The following is a 19,989-nucleotide window of genomic DNA, read 5'->3' on the forward strand; positions in this document are numbered from 1 at the left end:
AAGCAAAAGCCAGCATGGTTCTCCCAGCCACAGGCTTTTACAGTTTGACTGTGGTCTAGAGATGACACTGACAGTTCTTAAAAAACTTTCATGTTCTTAAGACAATTTCAGTTGGCATTTTGCAACCTGCAATGTGACCCACTCTGCTTACAACTTGATTGCTTAATATTTCCCACCAGAAAGAAAACTCTTCCTCTTAAATCTCTTGTGCCCTTGTGCACAACTGTTGTTTGAGAAAAAGAGGGCTAGGACTGAAAGAACTGTTTTGTTTAAGGCTTTTTTTTCTCTACCCAGTCAGATTCTATCCAGGTCTAGCTGAGCTATCCAAAGTATTAAATTGCCAGGGTTTTTGTTGTTGTTATTTTTTTTTTTTCTCTGAGAAATAAAAAAAGGCAATGTGCTAAAATAACTGCATGTATGAACTCAGCTGGGCTCACGCTGCTGCTGCCAGAGTGACAGCTGCTGCTTCACTAAGAACATCTGAGACTGCCAGAGGGGGTGAGAGGGAAGATCAGGGCAAGAGTCCAGCCCCGCACAGATTGATCGCTACCATTAAACTTTTGGAGCTCACAAAAAAAGGTAAAATGTAGACTGTTGGTTTGTTTGTTTTCTCCTTTGACATTGTAACTTTATTTTCTTCCTGACAGCCTTGTGCTTCTCCTTTCCCTCTCCCAGTGCCTTGGCAGGGATCTCACAAAATGCTTTAGGTTTTTCTGGTGTTAATAGCACTCTGCATGGATGTCCTGACTCACGACATCTCTGGGAATTGCACTAGGTGAAAACGTGCTGGTTTAATCTTCAACACTCTGTTTTGCACCTGGTTCTATTTATAGGAGACCAAGATGCAACAAATTGTTTGATGTTTCTACTTTTTCCAACTGGAAGCAATGAAAAAAAATCCTGATGCTCCCAGGGTAGGACAGGGAGAGAGATAATGGGAGGGTTCATTCTTCATTACTCATTCTCACTTCTTGAGAGCCAGTGCTTGGCCCCAGGGATGCCAGCAAGTTACCAAGTTTCTGGGCACGTCAGTGATGTCTTTAAATGGTAACTGTATGCTTCAGTGCTTAGACTGCTGTGTGTGAAGATAACTACCAGCTCCTCCCAATCACCAATGAAAGTTTAGAGTGGCAGATACAATGCATATTGTTTTTCCCAGTATAAACCCAGGAAGCTATGGACATATAACCTTTCTCCCCCCACCCAAGAAAAGCCTCTCCTGCGATTCCTGTGCAAAACATTACACTGTTTCTGAAATCTAGTGTTCAGAAGTGGGGATCTCATTCTCACTAACACTCACACACACTTCTCACTGCTGAATCTCATTCTCCATTAACAAGGAGGGTCTGGTTGAAGCGATAAAGGTTGAGGGCTGCCTTGGCTGCAGTGACCATGAGATGGTAGAGTTCAGGATCTCATGTGGCAGGAACAGAATACCAAGCAGAATCGCAACCCTGGACTTCGATAGGGCCAACTTTGGCCTTTTCAAGCAATTGCTAGGGGAAATCGCACGGGAAAGGATACTTGAAGGGAAAGGGGCTTAAGATAGCTGGTTAAAGACTGCTTCTTTCAAACTCAAGATCAGAGCATCCCAACAGGTAGGAAGTCAAGGAAGGAAGTGAGGAGACCTGTTTGATTAAACAGGGAACTGCTGGGCAAACTCAAGTGGAAGAGAAGAGTTTACAGATCATGGAAGGAGGGGCTGGCCACTTGGGAAGAACATAAGGCTGTTGTCAGAGGATGTAGGGAGGCAACTAGGAAAGCTAAGGCCTGAGGCTAAGGCCTCCTTAGAATTAAACCTTGTGAGAGGGGTCAAGGACAACAGAAAGAACTTCTTCAAATACATGGCAGATAAAACTAACACTAGAGGCAATGTAGACCCACTGATGAATGAGGTGGGTGCCCTGGTGACAGAAGATACAGAGAAGGCAGAGTTACTGAATGCCTCCTCTGTCTGTAGTGCTGGAGGCTGTCCCAAGGAACCCCATACTCCTGAGGTCCCAGAGGAAGTCAGGACAATGGAGAAGTTTGCCTTGGTTGATGAGAACTGGGTTAAGGACGAGTTAAACAATCTGGACCTCCACAAATCCATGGGTCCTGATGGGATGCACCCTCAGGTGAGGGAGCTGGCTGAAGTCGTTGCTAGGCCACTCTCTATCATCTTTGGTAAGTTGTGGGGAGTGGGAGAGGTGCCTGAGGACTGGAGGGAAGCAGATATCACTCCAGTCTTCAAAAAGGGCAAGAAGGAGGACCTGCTTAACTATAGACTGGTCACTCCATCTCTGGAAAGGTGATGGAATAACTTAACCTTGGTGCTGTCTTGGGCCATATCAAGGATAAGAGGGTCATTCGAGGCAGTCAGCATGGCTTCACCAAGGGGAAGTCGTGCTTAACCAACCTCATAGCTGTTTTTGAAGACAAAACCAGGTGCATAGATAATGCTAAAGCAGTGGATGTGATCTATCTTGATTTCAGTAAAGCATTTAACACTGTCTCCCACAGCATCAGTTCAAGAAGGACGAGGAACTGCTGGAGAGAGTCCAGCACAGAGCCATAAAGATGTTTAAGGGAGCGGAGCATCTGCCTTATGAGGAAAGGCTGAGGCAGCTGGGTCTCTCTAGTTTGGAGAAGAGGAGACTGAGGGGCAACCTCATTAATGTTTATAAATATGTAAAGGGTGAGAGTCACAAGGATGAAACCAGGCTCTTCTCAGTGACAATCAATGATAAGACTAGGGGCATTGGGTGCAAACTGGAACATAGGAGGTTCTACTTAAATGTGAGAAGAAACTTCTTCATGGTGAGGGTGACAGAACACTGGAACAGGCTGCCCAGGGAGGTTGTGGAGTCTTCCTCACTGGAGACATTAAAAACCCATCTGGATGCATTCCTGTGTAACCTTATCTAGGTTTTCTTGCTTCGGCAGGGGGGATTGGAAGATCTTTCGAGGTCCCTTCCAATCCCTAACATTCTGTGTGATTCTGTGACTGTGTGAATGCCAGATTTTGTAATTTTATATCTAGTTGCTAGCACAGTTGCTATCTGTTCTCAAAGGACTCTAAATTTTCTTACTGCTGGGACTGAAAGCATCAATTTTGTGTGCAATTGTAAAGCTGTCTTTTTAAAAATTTCTAGTGCTTAGATTCTCAGTGTAAGCAAGTTCTAATACAATTAGACTTTTCTGGGAACAAGAAAGTACAAGTTTTGCAGGGCTTCCCCAGCAGAGTGCTTTACTAGGTTTATCAACAGGGCTGGAAAGACATTGGGTCTGCTAGGTGCTGAACTTCAGTTGGCTGCTTTCTTAGGTTAGCTGGCATGTATCTGTGCATAAGGTTTATCATTTGTTTAAGACATGCTATCTCAGGCTCTTGGAGATTGTTTCATCATTCAGGACCACTTGTTAGCAGTTACAGTGGAGGCCCATTGTTATGAAAAATTTTTCTCTAGATCATGGAGTATCTCTGAATCTGAATTTCTTACCTTTGCGGGAGAGACAATATGTGCAAGTGACAGCATTGGTTTTCATATGAATGCCTCCTGTGATTGTCTCCCTTGGATTAAGCTTCCTATCAGTGAGAATCTATAAATTCTCCTATATCTCTTTAGTTACTGAGACTCTTGATGGTGTCCCCACATTTTCTGCTGTTTCTGGAATAATCCTATTACTATTCTCCTTCATGGACTCTTTTCCCATGGCTTCAGCCTGTCCTTAGTCTAAATGCAACTCTACTTTCCAGAGGACCGGTGAGATTTAATAACCTTACATCACTGCTGTTCTGGTATATAGGTAGTACAACTTTGATACCATCAAGTTGATTTTACATATGCAGGAAGCTCAGTCATACAGTAGCAGTTTACACAATGTCACTCCCTCATAGGTACTTTATAAGCTGTACTGCAGTAAATAGTGATGGAGATGGACATCTTGTGGCTTGAATCCTGGAGTAAGTCTGGGAAGACTGGATTCCATTCCAGAATTGGTGATCATGGGGAAAGTTACTTAATATTTTGTCTCCCTTGGTATGTGTTAAACTGACGGAAATTCTGAACTCCCATTATTTTTAATATGAGCTTTATGGAGTTTGGATTTTTCCTTTCTTTACATCTGAAATGACTTCTAGATCTCAATCAAACCCCCCAAGCTTTATCAAAGGGCAAAGGATACTAATAATAAAGCCTATATTTTTTTATCCTTTAAAAAAACTTTTTTCTCCCTCCCCCCCCGCTTTGTGTGTGTGTGTGTGTGTGTGTGTGTGTGTGTGTGTATGTGTCTGGTTGGTTGGTTGGTTTGATTTTGTTTTGATGGTGGTGGGCATGTCTTTGACTAAACATCCCATATAGCTCACTTTCAAATTTGGGGTACTGGACTGAATTAATTTTCAGGCTGACTTAGTGCAACTACTCCATCAGCAAAACCAGTAGTAGTTGATATTCCAGTTGCTGAAATAAGACTACTAAACATCAAGTTGTCTTAGAAGTTCTTCAGGTCTTGAAGCACCTCTATGCTATGTACAAGAAAAGCCCATGTATATAATATAGCAGAGTTTTGTGCAGGTTTGCATATTAAGGTGTGCAAGAAATACAGCCAGATTGTACAACACTGTTGTCCCTCCATGCAGAATTGATAGCTATGAAAATTGGTTATACTGGTTTTGTATTGAAGTTGTCAGTTAATTGTGCATCTAGTAGTGAGTTTAGCACTGGCTGATCTTGTTCATGTGCATCTGAACCAGCAGTGCAGATGAATACTTGGGTTCCTAAATGAATGCATGTGTACAGAATTATTATTTTTTTTTCCTTCAAAAAGTCTACTATGCATATACAGTTTGTTCAGCTTGGTTTTTGTAGCCACATCATGTAGCCTTTACCAGAGGTAGTTCTTGTTTACTGTAAGCAGCAGTTTCACATTCTTTTACATAGTGTTTTGCTAAATGATTATGTAGTTACATGCTGGAAGATGTCCTTCTGCTTCTGACGTAGGATGTGCGTTCATGGATCATATGTTCCATTCTTTGCATATTTTCCTTGTTTCTTTGTGCACTGTTCAAAAGATTTCCTTCACCAAACTATCAGACAGAATACAATTATCTTTTATGATCTTGTATTTGTTGTCATTGCTGTGTAAAATAAAATCAGCATCTGGAGAGTTGTACAACTTGTTTATTAAACTGTTATGTGTTTGTTTATAATTGAAGTTATTCAACACACAGTACTTGTTTCCTAATATTATGAGAGAAACCTTATTCTTCATGAAAGCTTCACTAGTGGAATATACCTCCTGATTAATCAGATGAGTAAACAGTCATAATTTCTCGCGTAGCTTGCCTGCAGATCTCTACTTCCATTGTTCATATCTACTATTTTCAGTGCTGTCCTAGTGTGTAGAATTTCTCTGCTGTTTTAAGACCTGGGTGTAATAGAAATATTCCTTTCCATATGATTTGTGTGTGTGCATTGCAAGGGGTGATTTTGTAGATGCTGCTTAAATAGCTAGTCCATACAGAGAAACTGCTAACAATCACCTTTGTAAGAACTTCGTGGAGTGCATGAAGTAATCCTAGGAAAGCTAAACACAAACATGTTCTGCAGGACCAAGCAAATATACAGACGTTTCAGTTCATACATATCTGGTCATCTACAGGACACTCTGGAGCTGCAGGAATAAACATAAGGGATAAACAGCATGATCTACAATTGGGTTGAATATGTGTCGAAAAAATTGAAATATATTGGAATGTAACTTAAAGTTGCATCCTTCTTTTGGACAACCTGATCGTGACTGACTGGAATAGCCCTTTTTTCACAGGTCCCAGATTAGCTAAGGAGAGATGAGGAAGGAAGGGACCCCTGTTAGCACTTTCCCATAGAGCCAGTTGCAACTACCACGCTGCCTTACTCCTACCTAGGCTGTTCCTGCCTCTTCCAATCAGTTAACGTTCAGAGTCTGTTATGCCCAGACACTTTCATGTATGAAAATGGGATTCTCCTTCAGTCTGCCAGAACCTTCAGGCAGCTAAGTGTTCAAGTTCCTGGCTGATGTGTTTTCCTTTTAAGCTATATGCTACAGTGTTTAAAAAGTGTTCAGGTAACGGAAGTATTTCAAACATTGACAAAGAAAAAACATTTGTGGGTGAACTATTTAAAAAGAATAGTAATTGGCAGAGGAACTTTTAAGGCAACTGACGTTATCAGTAGATGTGAAGCTGATACCAGTATGGCAGGTCCAGAAACACAGTAAATCAGGGAATTCTGAAAGATAGCCTAGTACAGAAAGAATGAATTGCATGCAGAAAACTCCTATTATGGAGACAAATAATTTAACAAGCTGGAAGAAAAACAATATGGTAAAGATATAATAGCTTAAGGATTAACTGAATTGCTTTACCTCAGACATTCCAGTTATTCAGTGAAGGCTGTTCTTAACTGTGGATTTTGTTTCCATAAATTATTTAGTTTTAAATCTAACTACAGTAAACTGGCATGTGATACTGTCCAGAGTTATACAGAAAATAAAATAAAGGAATGGTACCAATTTGTTATTGTACTACAGTGTTTTCAAAACACTGAATGTGGGTGCCAGGAATACCTCTTCCACTGGTGGAAATGACAGGACCTAGTACTCTTTGTGATCTTGAGAAGGAAAACCAGTAACTGCCACTCTTTGAGGGTGTAGCTGAGAGTTGTGATAGGTTTCTTTATTGAGTAAGTAGAGCTAGCACTTTCACATTTTAATTGTGGAAGTTATATAAACAAGCAAAAGTTGCAAGAAGGGTGTTTTTTTGGCTGAGAGGTGGGGGAAGCATACTTCCTCCTACCTGCAGACCCTGTCATATTCTTAATGCATGGTAGGGTGGAAGGGAGGGCTATGAAGCTAATTTTGTGGAGAAAGGCAGCACCCTACTTGAATTAATCTTGAAAAAAAAAAACCTTAGCCTGTGTGAATATGTATTAATATACATATATCCCTTTCACTTCCAAATGCTCTTCTTAGAAGATGCTGTTCCTCACTCATTGTGGAAAGAAACCAGTTGGTAATCACTTTATTTTCCTTATGTTCTGGCAGCAGAAAGCTGACACTAAAATTTACAGCGTTTCCTTTTTCAGTTTGGAGACATGGCTTCCAAAGGTAATAAACTCAAGTTCCAAGTTTATGAAGCCACTATGTATCTTTCTAGTTTTTGTCAAATAGAACATAGGCTGGTGACAAGGCTGCCAATGGCTAGAGATAGCTGAAGATTTTGGATGCATCCCATAGGTATAACTAGAATATTTTCAAATTTCTAGGTTAAATTGTATAATTATGCCCTTTAAAAAATATTTTTTATTTTATTTTTATGGACGCTATCAGTTCCACCTGACCCTTTGGCTAGCAAATGCTATTCTTTGGAGGTGGCTGCTCTTCAATCACTGTGGAATTGTAAAACCTTTGAATAAAGTTATTCCTTTTATCTGTTGCTCAGAAATCTGTGGGACATTGAAAGTTTCTTCTAATTAACAGAAACAAGGTAACTGAATATCACTTTGAGTATCTGTTATAAACTGATGATTTTCAGCTCATTTTTTTTTTTCTCTTTGCATAGTAATTTTTCATCAAGAGCCATTTAAAAGGATGCAGTGCTGAAATAGCTCATGATTACTACATGTAGTGATAGATTGGAGACCTGGGGAGGAGTCTGCTTAGGTATGCAAAAAGACCTGATTCATAAGATTAAAGGCTTCCATTTCTCTAAATCAAATAATGATGCCCAGCAGGACAAGATGGTCCAGATGCTCCTCTGTAGCTACTACCTGTCCTCTGGGAAAGCATCTAAAGCTGCAAAATATCTGTAGAAACTATTGAATATGGGTGCCATGACAGCAAATACTGGAGTGGTTTTATAGCATACATTTTGACAAGGAGATTTCAGAAATTATTAAGGCCTGGATTAAGTTAGGAAGGAGAAAAAATGAAGGAATGTGAAGAATAACCATAAGTAAAAAGGATTTAAAGATAAAGCAACCAAACCTATGTGACTTCCATAATTGTAAAACTCATGCTAACTCACACCAATGTATCAATGTTTTCATTAAATGTTACTAGGATTTCTGTATAAATAGGCCAACAGCTCTTTACAAAAATTGTAGTTTTTATGTATTAAAGCTCATTTCTTACTTCTTTTTTGAGTAAATAGAAATTTATCAACATGGAGAATTCAGCGGGCATGTGCACGGGAAGATAGTATTGTGAGGTCAAAATTTCTTGTCAGATTCCTATGTATTTTTCAGTACATGAAACTATAAATTTTATTTTCTAATTTCTTATAACATAAACCAGAATTGAGAATAAAATGTTTTCTGTTACTCTGAAGCATTTAAGAAAAAATAATTGGCAGAAAACATCAAAGTGGTTTTAGTTTCATTTTGGTCAAACCCGCATTTTGTAACCATGAAATTTCCTGGGAAGGACAGCTTTGGTTCCATATGCTCTAGTGTGTAAATCCGGGTCTGTTCCAGATTTTTTTAAAGTATTTCTTCTTTGGATGTTAATTGAAGACACACTTTCTTGTTCCTCTTATTATCTCTCTGGTAAATGATGGTCTTTTAAATCTTAAACCCTAGGACCATGCAGATGGCTCTTCAGAAATGAGTGCTCATTAATGCACTGAACAGCCACCTGTGATCTGAAAAAAAATCTTACTCTAATCAAATTTTATGGAAGGATGTTTCACATTAAGCAGTAATATTATATTTAAATTAAGAGCAGAAGAACACTGAAACAGTTGCACATGAAATATAAATCCAGTTTGCATAGCTTTCTGTAAATAATGTGAAAAAAACCCACTGCTAAGGAGGATGGCACTCTTCTGAAATGTTTTTGCTGATGTTAAAAATTTTTGACTATAGTACTAGCCACCTGACTGCGATGGAAGATTTGCCTGTTGACCAAAATTTGTTCTGTTGTTTCGACAGCAAATCTGTGATTTTTCTTTTGCTTTATTTTTTTTTTTTTTTTCTCTCTCCCTGTTACAGGCTTCCCTCTCTCTAAACAGAAAGCAATCCCAGATAAGCAGATTAATATGTGGGATAGCTCCTCTTCATTGTTCTGTGCAGCACTTCCAGCTTTTCATAGCCAGTTGGACTTGTTAGGAGGAGCTAAGCGATTGGTTGTTTCCTGGGCTCCGTTTCATAAATTATAGCCCAGCATGCACGAGCATGATTCCCACAGTTGCAGGAATCCAGAGGCCTGTCAGTTCCTGGCTTTATGCATGTTTCTTCTTACTTGTTTTGTAATATTGCACTGGAATTTCCTGTCTTAGATAGTTTGCTATTGCATCTTCAGGACTCTGTGAGTAATTTTGACTTTTTCAACTCTGTTAATTGCATAACTTAAACAAGAATGCTTGTGTTTAGGAAGTAGTTCACTGGCAGATAACATTTGAGATTCTGTGCTTTGTGAGGTCAGTTACAGTTAACTTAGTAGCTCTTGCCTTGCTATGGTTAAAATAGCTTCATGATGTTGCATGTGGTCAGTGCATTTGTGGTTCATTCATTACTGAAATGGGCTGTGTTTGATCCTTGTATTTTTTGTGCTTTTATAAGAAAATATAGTGTTGTTGCCTTACATCTCATGTCCAGTATGTCTTACATTTTCATGTAATTTGGGTATTGCAGGGTAGCAATTTTGGTAGCACTATTAAAGCACACAGTTCCCAGTTTGCAATATAATAAAGAACCCCCACTTCTTTTGCAGTCTCCTCCTGCATCTTCTCTAAATAATGACATAACAGTAAAAAGCAGGACATTGTTAACATCTAGTATTTTAAACAACTTCAAGGCTTAAAAAACACCCTCTTCCCCACCTCTTTTTCTCTCTTTTCTTTTCTTTTCTTTTCTTTTCTTTTCTTTTCTTTTCTTTTCTTTTCTTTTCTTTTCTTTTCTTTTCTTTTCTTTTCTTTTCTTTTCTTTTCTTTTCTTTTCTTTTCTTTTCTTTTCTTTTCTTTTCTTTTCTTTCTTTTCTTTTCTTTTCTTTCTTCTTTTCTTCTTATCTCTTCTTTTTTCTTTTTCCTTTTTTCTTTTTTTTTTTTTTCTTTTTCTTTTTTCTTTTTCTTTTTTCTTTTTCTTTTTTCTTTTTTCTTTTTTCTTTTTTCTTTTTTCTTTTTTCTTTTTTCTTTTTTCTTTTTTCTTTTTTCTTTTTCTATTCTTTCTTTTCTTTTCTTTTCTTCTATTTTTTTCTCTTTTTTTTTCTTTTTCCTCTCCTCTCCTCTCCTCTCCTCTCCTCTCCTCTCCTCTCCTCTCCTCTCCTCTCCTCTCCTCCTTCTCTCTCTCTCTCTTCTTTCTCTTCTCCTCTCTTCCTTTTCTTCCTTTTTTTTTTTTTTTTTTTTTTAATGGTGCTATGATGCTTTCCTTAATTTGTAGATTTTTTTTTTTTTAACCAAGCAAAATGTCAGCATATTAGAGTTCACACGTCTAAAAACAAAATCTGCTCCCAGTGAATTAGAAACCAGTGGGAAACACTATTCAGGATTTGCAGTTTAATCAGATGAAGTTATCACAGTGACTCCCTTGTTGGTTTCCTGAGATTGTTGGGTGTTACCTCTGTGCAACTGAGGTTTAAAACAATAGAGCAGCAGATTGAAATCAGAAATTAGAAAGTTACTAGGCTAGTGCTCTACACCTTTATTTTGAATGGTACAAGGTCATATTCAATGCTATAAATGCATTACTTTGTGTGAAGGACTTTCCACAGTGCTTGTTTTTGTACTGGAAAAATAATTTCATGTGTGGTATAATAAAGCTAGTGTTTTTGCGTAAATAGCTTGGGTTATACCAAGAAGAACATACTTTCTGTTAGCTGTTTTTTATTAGCTTTTCTTCTTGAAGCCATAGCTTTCAGATGCATTTGTGTGAGTAAATAGTTTTACAATAGTAAATATTCTTCAGATAGATGACTTGCTATTTCAAATGAACATTATAGCTTCTGGGGATATAAAATGTCCTTGAAAAACTTCTGTATAAATCTTTCTTCTCTAGCAAAGTAATTATTTTTGGAACCTGTAATAGAAAATAGGAATATAATTTTAGAAATATGTTTACCCTTTATTGTAAAATTCTTGTTTTATGCAGTGGTGAACCCCATATTCAAGTTCTAAAATAATAATAATAAAAAAGCTATTGAATTTATGGTAAACATTGCAGTAAACCAACTTCTTTTGTATTAGTGGCTTTATGCCTACTGAATTTCTTTTTGTGAAGAGTGTGCATGTGCATTACTTCCAATGGTGAGCTCTGCATAATGTGCCCTATGGTGAATGCAATATTGCTAATTGTATATGTTATGGTGAAAGGCATAGAATCATGCACGATTACAGTGATCATCACAAAATGAAATTCAATACTATGATGATACTGTCTAAAGTATTATTGTTAGGTGTGGATCAGCAAAGTAAGCTGTTTCATTCCTCTAAATGACTTTATGAAGTTAAACAAAAAAGTGTTTTGCTCACACAGGTAATATTTGAGAGAACTTTTGCCAGCTTTACCTTAGTAGTCAGGTGTTGTAAATAGGTACACTATTACATATGTAATATAAAACCTAAACCACAGCAAATTTAATTTGACTGAGATAATAGGAATTAAGTGAGGAAGTGAATTACGGTATAAACTATTAGTTTCTGTGATATCTCTGAAATAAGAAATCCAAAGTAGTTCTCTAGGATGTGAAGGTCTGGTTTTGGCATGGTTTCTCTGACGTATGTGAAGCACAAGGAAATAACTTGATAAGACATTAAACCCGGAGAATGGAGTATTGTAGCCTGAACTGCCATGTGACTTGGCATGTCACATTTGAATGAAAGTTATCTCTGCTGCAATAATTTTTTTAATCTAGTCAGGTTTTTAGCTCTGAATGTTACTACTCTATTTTTCCTGTGCTCAAAAGAAAAGAGACTATGGGAAAAAAAAAAAAAGAAAAAAAAAAAAAGAAAAAGCAAGTTTAAGTGAGTTTCTTAGGGCACTATGTTTGCTGTGATCTTAAGGGGTGTAATGTGGAAAAATCAGTCCATTGCTGTAGCTGAGTACACGCACTGTTTCAATACTGTTAATACCATGTTTCCAGGAACTGAAACTGTATTGACAGAGAATTCTATAGGTGGCATTTGAAATCTAACATACTGCAAGCAGTGCCTACAGGCTGGATCAAAGTCCTATTGTGGTAGATGCAGTTCAAACAAGCAGTAAAAGGCAGTCCCTGCCCTTATGAGATTATAAACTAAACATGATGATAGGCACAGGATGGAAATATGCACAATTTAAACATAACCTTGGGCAAGTCAGAGCAGGTCAGCTGCCAAAGAAGGAATCAAAATGTGGAATACATCTGCAGTATGATGTTTTATTAGAGATACCCATAGCAAAGAGCTGGGGCAGTGAAGGTCCACATTAGGACACCTGTTTGATCCCAGAAGCAGTATTGATACACTGTGTCAATGCTAATTGGGGCAGAATTAGCTTGCACTGCACGTTTTACTGCTTCTTGTATAGATGCTCCCTAATTCATAGTTCAGTGTCTCCTTGACTATACTGTCTATGTGACTATGTGACTATGTGACTATGCCACACGAATGAAACTTTTTGTTTCATATTACGTTAAATAACTTACTTTAGGAAGTCAAGATAGCTTTTTCTTTGAAAAAGTTTTCCCAGTTGTTTAGTAGAGAGTCTCAGATTTGCATCCTTGTTTAAAACATGCCAAAGGCTTTTCTCTATAAACGAAAGGAAGCATAACTTTGCAGGAAAGACAGCCCAAGTTATAGCTTGTACATAGTGTCTACTTTGAGTCTTACTGGCTGAGTTATATATATTGGTGTTTGACTGAAGCAGACAAAATTCATGTGTTTTTTTGTTTAAATGTAAGATTGATAAGAAGAAACACTTTACATAATTTGGAAGAACTTACAAAAAGAACTAAACTTCTCTTTAAATTTAAAGGTCCAATGCTTTTCCAGTGAATTTTTGGTATGGGTTCAGGTCAACAACATAGTTTATATTAAAACTCCAATATGTTTTATAAAGTATTTTTGTAAACATTTTGCTTACAAATATCGAAACTATGTGTGCTCAGTACAGCATCAGAGTACCGGCTGCAGGTGTATCCTGCTTTTTACCTGCGTTACAGTCTCCTGACAGGCAATTAATGGTAGGTCATTTGCAGCCAGTAGAAGTATTTCTTCCATTTCTGTCTCTGTGAGCCAGATGTTAGTTGTGTGAAGAAACCTCCATCCCAAAACACAAACCAAAATAATGGAGGGACACCCACAAATAGAAGTGCCCCTTGGCTGCTGGATACATCTTAAGCCTGCACAAGTAGTGGGTTCTTCACGTAGGCAACAGACAGGAGTGGTCCTGCAAAACCCTGGAAAGGCACATGAATTGCTTAGTTGGGCAGTTAGCCCATGCTGTTGCTTCTGATATTAAAATAATCCATGGCAGCCTTGGGAATTAAGGAGAGGTCAAAATTACTAGAGGATCTGACAGGGCCTTCTGTTGCTGTTGCTCTGTGACATTATGCGAATTATAACCTTAAGTGACTTTGAGTGTTGCACTGAGTATCTTGGAAATAAATATTTTTACATCCTTCAGTTTTACAGATCTGTGATTCTTTGGCTTCACAGAAGAATGTACTGCTGTGTCTGTGTTGTCACAGTTTTATGTTATAAACTTTCATACAAAAAATGTAGAACTTATAACCAGAAATTTAGAGTTCACAATAAAAAGAAAAAATACTTTCTCTTAGCCTAAGGTACACTAGGCTTTTTCTTCTATCATTTACCATGCTCAATTTAGATTTCTGAATGAAATATGCACTACGTAAAGATTATTCCAAAGTTTGAAAAACAAATAACTAGGTTAAGATTTTTTTTCTTTTCTTTTTGAGTGGGAGGAGTTTTCCTTTCTTTCTGGTTGATCATTAAGAGTTACAACATTCTTGGGAAAAAGCAAAAACCATGTCATCCCATCAGTACAATCATATATCCTCTTAAAACAGTATAATCATACATCTGTGATGTCTGTGTGTTCTGGTAGATCACTCAGCGGATTGAAAGGTGTAGAGCGTGTGGGACAGATAGAGGACAGAAGGAAATCTAGAAGGAAAAACAGTGAGTTCAAATCGTATTTGGAGATAGGAGGAAACCAAAGGGACTAAGTGGGAACGCTGAAGCTAAAATTAATCAAATTCAATCAATTAAAAAATTAATCTATTAATCAAATTCAATCAATTCAAATTAATATCTTCAAAGTATCTTGAAAATGTTGGTTTAGACTTTTAAACAAAGTGTGTGACACAGTTTGGCCCAGAGGAGAAGATAAAAACCCTCCAAGTCATATTATTAAAGAAGCAGCTTTTGGCTTGCTTGGATACTCTTGTCTTTGCAGTTGCTTTCTGAAACTGTTGTGTAATGACTCTACTGATAAAAGATGTATGTGTGGATGTTGACAGCAGGTTATCATTCACATTTATGTATAGGTGGAAAAAGTCATAAGCAAGAATGAATGATACTGGTTGTTTGCATATATTTGCATTCTCAGGATGCAGGGAGGATTGCTTTTTTTTTTTTTTTTTTTTTTTTTTTTTGTGTGTGTGTGCGTGTGTGTATCAGGATTTGAGTTCTGTGCATCTGAAAAGGTAATACTCTGTTTCTGTGTTCCAGCTTGCTTTCCTTGAATGAAAGTCTTGTTTACCCAAAGTAGAATGCAGATGTATTTAAATTTTCAGGCAGTAACACAAATATTCTCCCTAAGTAGCATAGCTCCTGGCTCATGTACAGAGAATATGCTGTTCCTTCAGGAGTTTGCTGGAACTTGCTGTTCTCTGGATAAGAAATGGTGGTGTCCTTTGCATTAAATAATTTGCCAGCAAGTTTTACCTGTCACAGTGATATCAATAGCTAGCAAAGCTCAAACTTGCTATATCCTGGAATCTGTATTACAGCCTATGGACAGGTTGTCACTTTTCTTGACAGATCAGATCTTAAGTATTATCTCATTTATCTCTCCAGTTCTGCCAAACCAATGCAGACCAAAACTTTTTTGAATTTTCATGGTCGGAACCTCTCAAGTAAGAACTACAAGTACATCATTCATAGCTTGCCAAAATAAAAAATGAAAATATTCCAGCTCAGTAATGGATTTGAAAAGATGATAAAGGGAGAGAAATTACTTCTTGTGTATAAACTGTATGGAATTAGTTGTGCATGCATTTTTTTTTATAAGGTGTGGGTGACAAACATTTTCTTTGTGCTTGATATGTGTTTGGAAGGGGCCTGAGGGCAAGTTAGGAACTGAACTGGAAGGTGGCTTTATGGCCTGAGACAGAAAAGGATCTAGATAGACTAAAGGAACTCTGCTGTGTAAATTCAGCTGTCAAAACTTGAAAGCTGTTTTGTACTCAGTTTCAATGGAAAACCGGAACTTTGAGAACTTAAGAGATGTGCATACCATGAAACATGGTTAATCAAATCTATGTTTGTCCGTGGTTGCAGTTATCCCAAACAACTCTCCTATATCTTAATCTTTCTGGTTACTGTTAAAAAAAATGACAGTTGGTCACAATACATGAATGTCTGACACAGTAGGGGAAAGCAATACACCTGATCTTGCTATGCCAAATTTCAAGGTGTGACTCAATCAGTTTTCAGTGATAGCTGAAAACTGTGCTCCAACCTTTTGCAAATGCAACTAAAAAAAAAAAAAAAAAGGATTTTGCTTTTTCTGTCTCAGAATTTTGAATATGTAGGCCCTTACTAGAGCTTCTTAATGTAGTTATTTTTACAGCATTAAAGGAAATGGTAGTTTGCATGTGATATTTATGATGATATTCCTCCAAAACAGATTTAGTGTGTGGTTGTACATGTATAAAATTTACATGCACAATTAAAGTTGAGTTTTGGTGATGCTGAGTTTGCTTGCTGTTTTTAAATATTAAATATAAGATTTAATTCAATCTGTATAAAAACATTTTGATTTTTTTAAATCAACATTTAGCAGTTAAGTTGAAATGCAGTCAGCCTATTCTTTATTTCATTATCTAGGGATCTCATCCTCCCTAGGCTCTTTGAGATCTGGGCATCGATGTGAAGGTTGCAGTTTTGTTACTTTACAGCCAAGGAGTCTGCACTGATTTCTATCTTTCTGCCTCTTCTTTCTTGCCTCATGAGTAAAGTGATATAGAAAAGAAGATATATTTGTATGAGAATGTGATTTCTACTTTCTTTACTTTCAATAATACATGTATGAACATGAAATTACTCTGGTGAGTAGATATTTACGTGTACAAGCCACCAGTTACACAGAGAAAGCTATAATATGCAAGTTATACTTGAAACCACACTTAAAAATTAAATCAAGGGCTGGATTTTTAATATTCACACTTTTCAGAATCTGAATGCTGTATGCAGTTTCTGGACTCATCTCATAACGGAGGTTTGAACATCTGTGGCTTATCCATTTAAACAGATGGTAAGATCCATGGTGTCCCAGGCATTTGCAGTGCAATGTGGTGTCTGGCACAAATGTGTTTGTACATCCACCTGTCTTTGACCATTAAGATGACTGGCCTTGCTTCAGCCTTTTGGTATATGAAATTTCTAGCAGTGTGCTGCCCTTGGACTTGATGGATATAAAAATTGTTGTTTGCCTCTGTTATCACCATATGTATGTTTCTTATCAAGATATTTAATTATGAAGACAAGGGAAGTTGTTAACCACTCATCTTTTTAATAATAGATTTCCATATAATAGACATAGCACAATATGTGTGTATACAGTAAATGAAACAATTAGCTGAGACCTTAAAAGATCAGTTATCAATGCGCTGTGCTTTTAATTAGGTCTAAAAGGTACAGGAACATCTACCTAATTCCCTGCAAACTAACATCACAAGGTTTTTTTTTTTTTTTATTTAAACATAAATCTCTGTTTGAAAAACAACTGCTGCTCTGAATGATCTGTTCAAGTTTATTTTGGATAAAGCCAGGTACTCCTGATGACAAAGCAAAGTTTGAGAAGATAAACCCCAGTCATTACAGCCATTTCCTGAAGCCTTCTCACAGAAATAACACTAAGGCCCTTTATTCAGTCAGATTGAATTGCCTTGTCACATGCCTACCTGTGGGGATACTGATCTATAGGATAATCCCATGGGAAGAGACAGTCGTAATGCTGGTGTTCCCCAAAAAGTGCAATATAGATTGATTGAATGGCAGTCTTCAAGTAATTTTTCCATGCAAGAGAAATAATGAAAGATAACATTTAAAATTCACAAAAAAAGTAGCCTTAGAAAAGAGCTACATCAGTGTAATGGGGGCTATATGGCCTTTTATGTCCAGGTTTGTAGTGCAATAGGAAAATAAAGCACTAGTAGAAGGGAAAATAAAAGCAGTTTTCTGTAGGGCATTTAGCAACCTTTGTTGGGGTAATTGGTAGGGTGGAAAAAGAATATGGAAAAAGGTATGAAATAACCCTTTCAGAAGACATTAGTTGAAAAGCCAGGAAATGTCTACTTCTGCAATGTGTCGGACTGAGAAATTTGAAGGTGATGCTTTATGGCTTGAAGACTTGATTTTTCTGGAGGTATTACACTAGCTTCTTTCTGAAATGCTACACTTATGTGCTGTTTTAATGAAAGCAAAATTACTTACTTTTGGGTATTATTTCCTCTAGCTTCAGCTATTGACTCTTAATTCTATCTCTTAGTAAGTCTTGTTGCAGCTTAAGTGCAAAATATCCCCTTCAAAGTCTGTTACTAATGTGTGATAAAATCATTATAAATACTTCCCAGTCCTGGCAAAGATTCTAAGGTTTTCATATAATCCCTGGTTGTAGATACTCTTGATCTGTTTAAACTATATAGAGCACTGCCTTAAAAATTCGTCTCTACATTGAGGATGCTTTTCATCCTCAGAAGGTTTTCATGGCTCAGTGCAATTTCCACTTTCAGAGATATTAAGCAATTTACCATGTGTGTTGTATTAGTGTTAAGATAGCCTGTTCTGGAAAAGATACACTTATTTTCTTCTGCACTTATTCTCCTTGGAATCTGCTCTTTCACCATCTTTCCTGATTACAATTTGCTGCAAGATGACCAATAAAAGTTTTAACTGTACTTTTGTGATGGCAAGCAAAGTTTGTGATGTTGTGATTTTTTTTTTTTTTCTTTAACTGGTAGCTGTTTGCAAGGCTGCGGTGTTGGAATCCTTAATAAGGCAGGGATGAAGTTCACTATGAACTTGAGGCTACGGACTCACCCATGTTATGCAACTCTGGGCGTCATGGCCCTAAACCAGTCCAGGCTTTAGTTATTTATCTCTCCACCTGCAACACCCGCCTCCCTGATGGAAAGTATCTAAAATGATGTTGAAATTATGCTTTCTTGCAGAAAGCTTCCTGCAGGTGAAATTTTCATAGTATGAAATGTAATACGTCCAGTATGCTCTGGAGTCTGGCAGGATGGGTGCATTTAAGGGTGAAATGCCAGCTTGGCACAGTGAAGGGTGGGGGAAGAACTCAGTGAAACCTTGTCTGTTTTTCCTACTGGGAATGGCTCCTGCAATGTTTTACCCTTCAAGGCCGTGCCAGCTAGCACATGTTGTTCCCCTGTGCTAGGTGGCACAGCTGGTGCCATGCCAAGAAACATGTTTGCCGTTCCTGTGGGGGATCAGTGGTCCAGGGTGCAAGCTTGCACCCCAGCCACGTTTTGTTTGGCTTTCAGGAGTACAGATCTTTCTGCTGTGTTTACTCATTGTGCGACCGCTTTGTCTTTTGTCTGGGTAACTTCTCAGCCTGCTTCCTACATGGGCTGACTGGCTTCCTCGTCAGCTCTTTGCTTGCTTAAGAGGGCAGGCCCTCTCCAACAGCCCTCAAGTTGTCTAATGAAGGGCAGCTCCCTGAAGAAAACCCTACAGGTAAGAGGAATTCCTCTTCCCAGTGCAGGGACTGCCTGTGCTTTACCTCTGGTGGGATGTATGCTGCTAGGGGCACCCACTGTGTCCTTTGTGCAGGGATTTATATGTGGGTGCTGTGATGGTTTTGGCACAGTCTGCAACCGACTCAAGCAACCCCATGGGTGCGGCTCCCTTTCCTGCTTCAATTGCTTACAAATGTTCCAGGAGTTTTGTGCCAAAAGACTGAAGAAAAAATTGAGTTAAAAATACTGAATCGAGGCTTTGCCATAGGAAGCTGTATCGGGGCTCATAGCGGTGTTTACATTAACAGTATAGCAAGATGGAACAAAAAAAAATCACAAAATATTTTAAAGTATACAAGAAGTTAAACTAATGGATTTCAGTAGAATTACCTGCTTGAAAGTGGGCAGTAATATAGTTCCTTGCTTTTTTTGGCCAGTATTACTCTTCGGAGACCTACAGTGGAAAGTTCAAAAAATGCAACTTTTCCTCACTTTTGTAGCTTGCGCTATTTTTATATGAAAGCCTGTAGTTTTTGCTGTTCATCATAAGAATAATCCATGGGCAGCTTAGTGTGCAGGGTTTTTTTTAAGCGCTTTGTACTTGTTTATTTTTTTATTGATTTGTTTTACGCCATCATATGTCTGACTATCCAACACTACATGTGTACCTTAGTCTGGATAAAGTTGCTGTCTCCTGTGGGGAAAAAAAAAAATATCATGCTGCTTTGGGCAATTGGTTGATAAGCCCATAAAATCAAAATTCCAAAATCTGGATTGATGATTCTTTAGGAAATCTGAAATAACACAATGATGTTGCTTGAGAGAATGGATCCATGAACAGGCAGGGTGTGAAAATACAAATACACTCACACGAAGACTCTCATTCCCCACCCCCAATATATCACTACGTGAAATAAATCTGAACTTGAAGCTACTATCAAACAATTGAAATTTACAGGTACCACTTTGTGTGTAAAGTCTTGCTGACACACACACACAGTATTTTAAAGTGTGCCATTCTCCATCATGATCAGATATTCACTAATGACT

The 19,989-nt window shown here is 37.8% G+C and overlaps 1 protein-coding gene across 2 annotated transcripts in view; it reads left to right on the plus strand.

The window, feature by feature from the left end:
• Nucleotides 1-240: 240 nt before the first annotated feature.
• The window catches only part of LOC309451565 (3',5'-cyclic-AMP phosphodiesterase 4D-like), a 201,513-nt gene continuing 181,764 nt past the window's right edge, over nt 241-19,989 (plus strand). For both annotated transcript variants that reach the window (XM_082075317.1, XM_082075316.1), the window contains exon 1: nt 241-579. The gene's annotated coding sequence lies outside the window, so the exon portion shown is untranslated. The remainder of the gene's footprint in view (nt 580-19,989) is intronic.

The sequence above is a fragment of the Streptopelia decaocto genome, assembly GCF_964273445.1.
Source record: "Streptopelia decaocto genome assembly, chromosome: Z".
NCBI lineage: Eukaryota > Metazoa > Chordata > Aves > Columbiformes > Columbidae > Streptopelia > Streptopelia decaocto.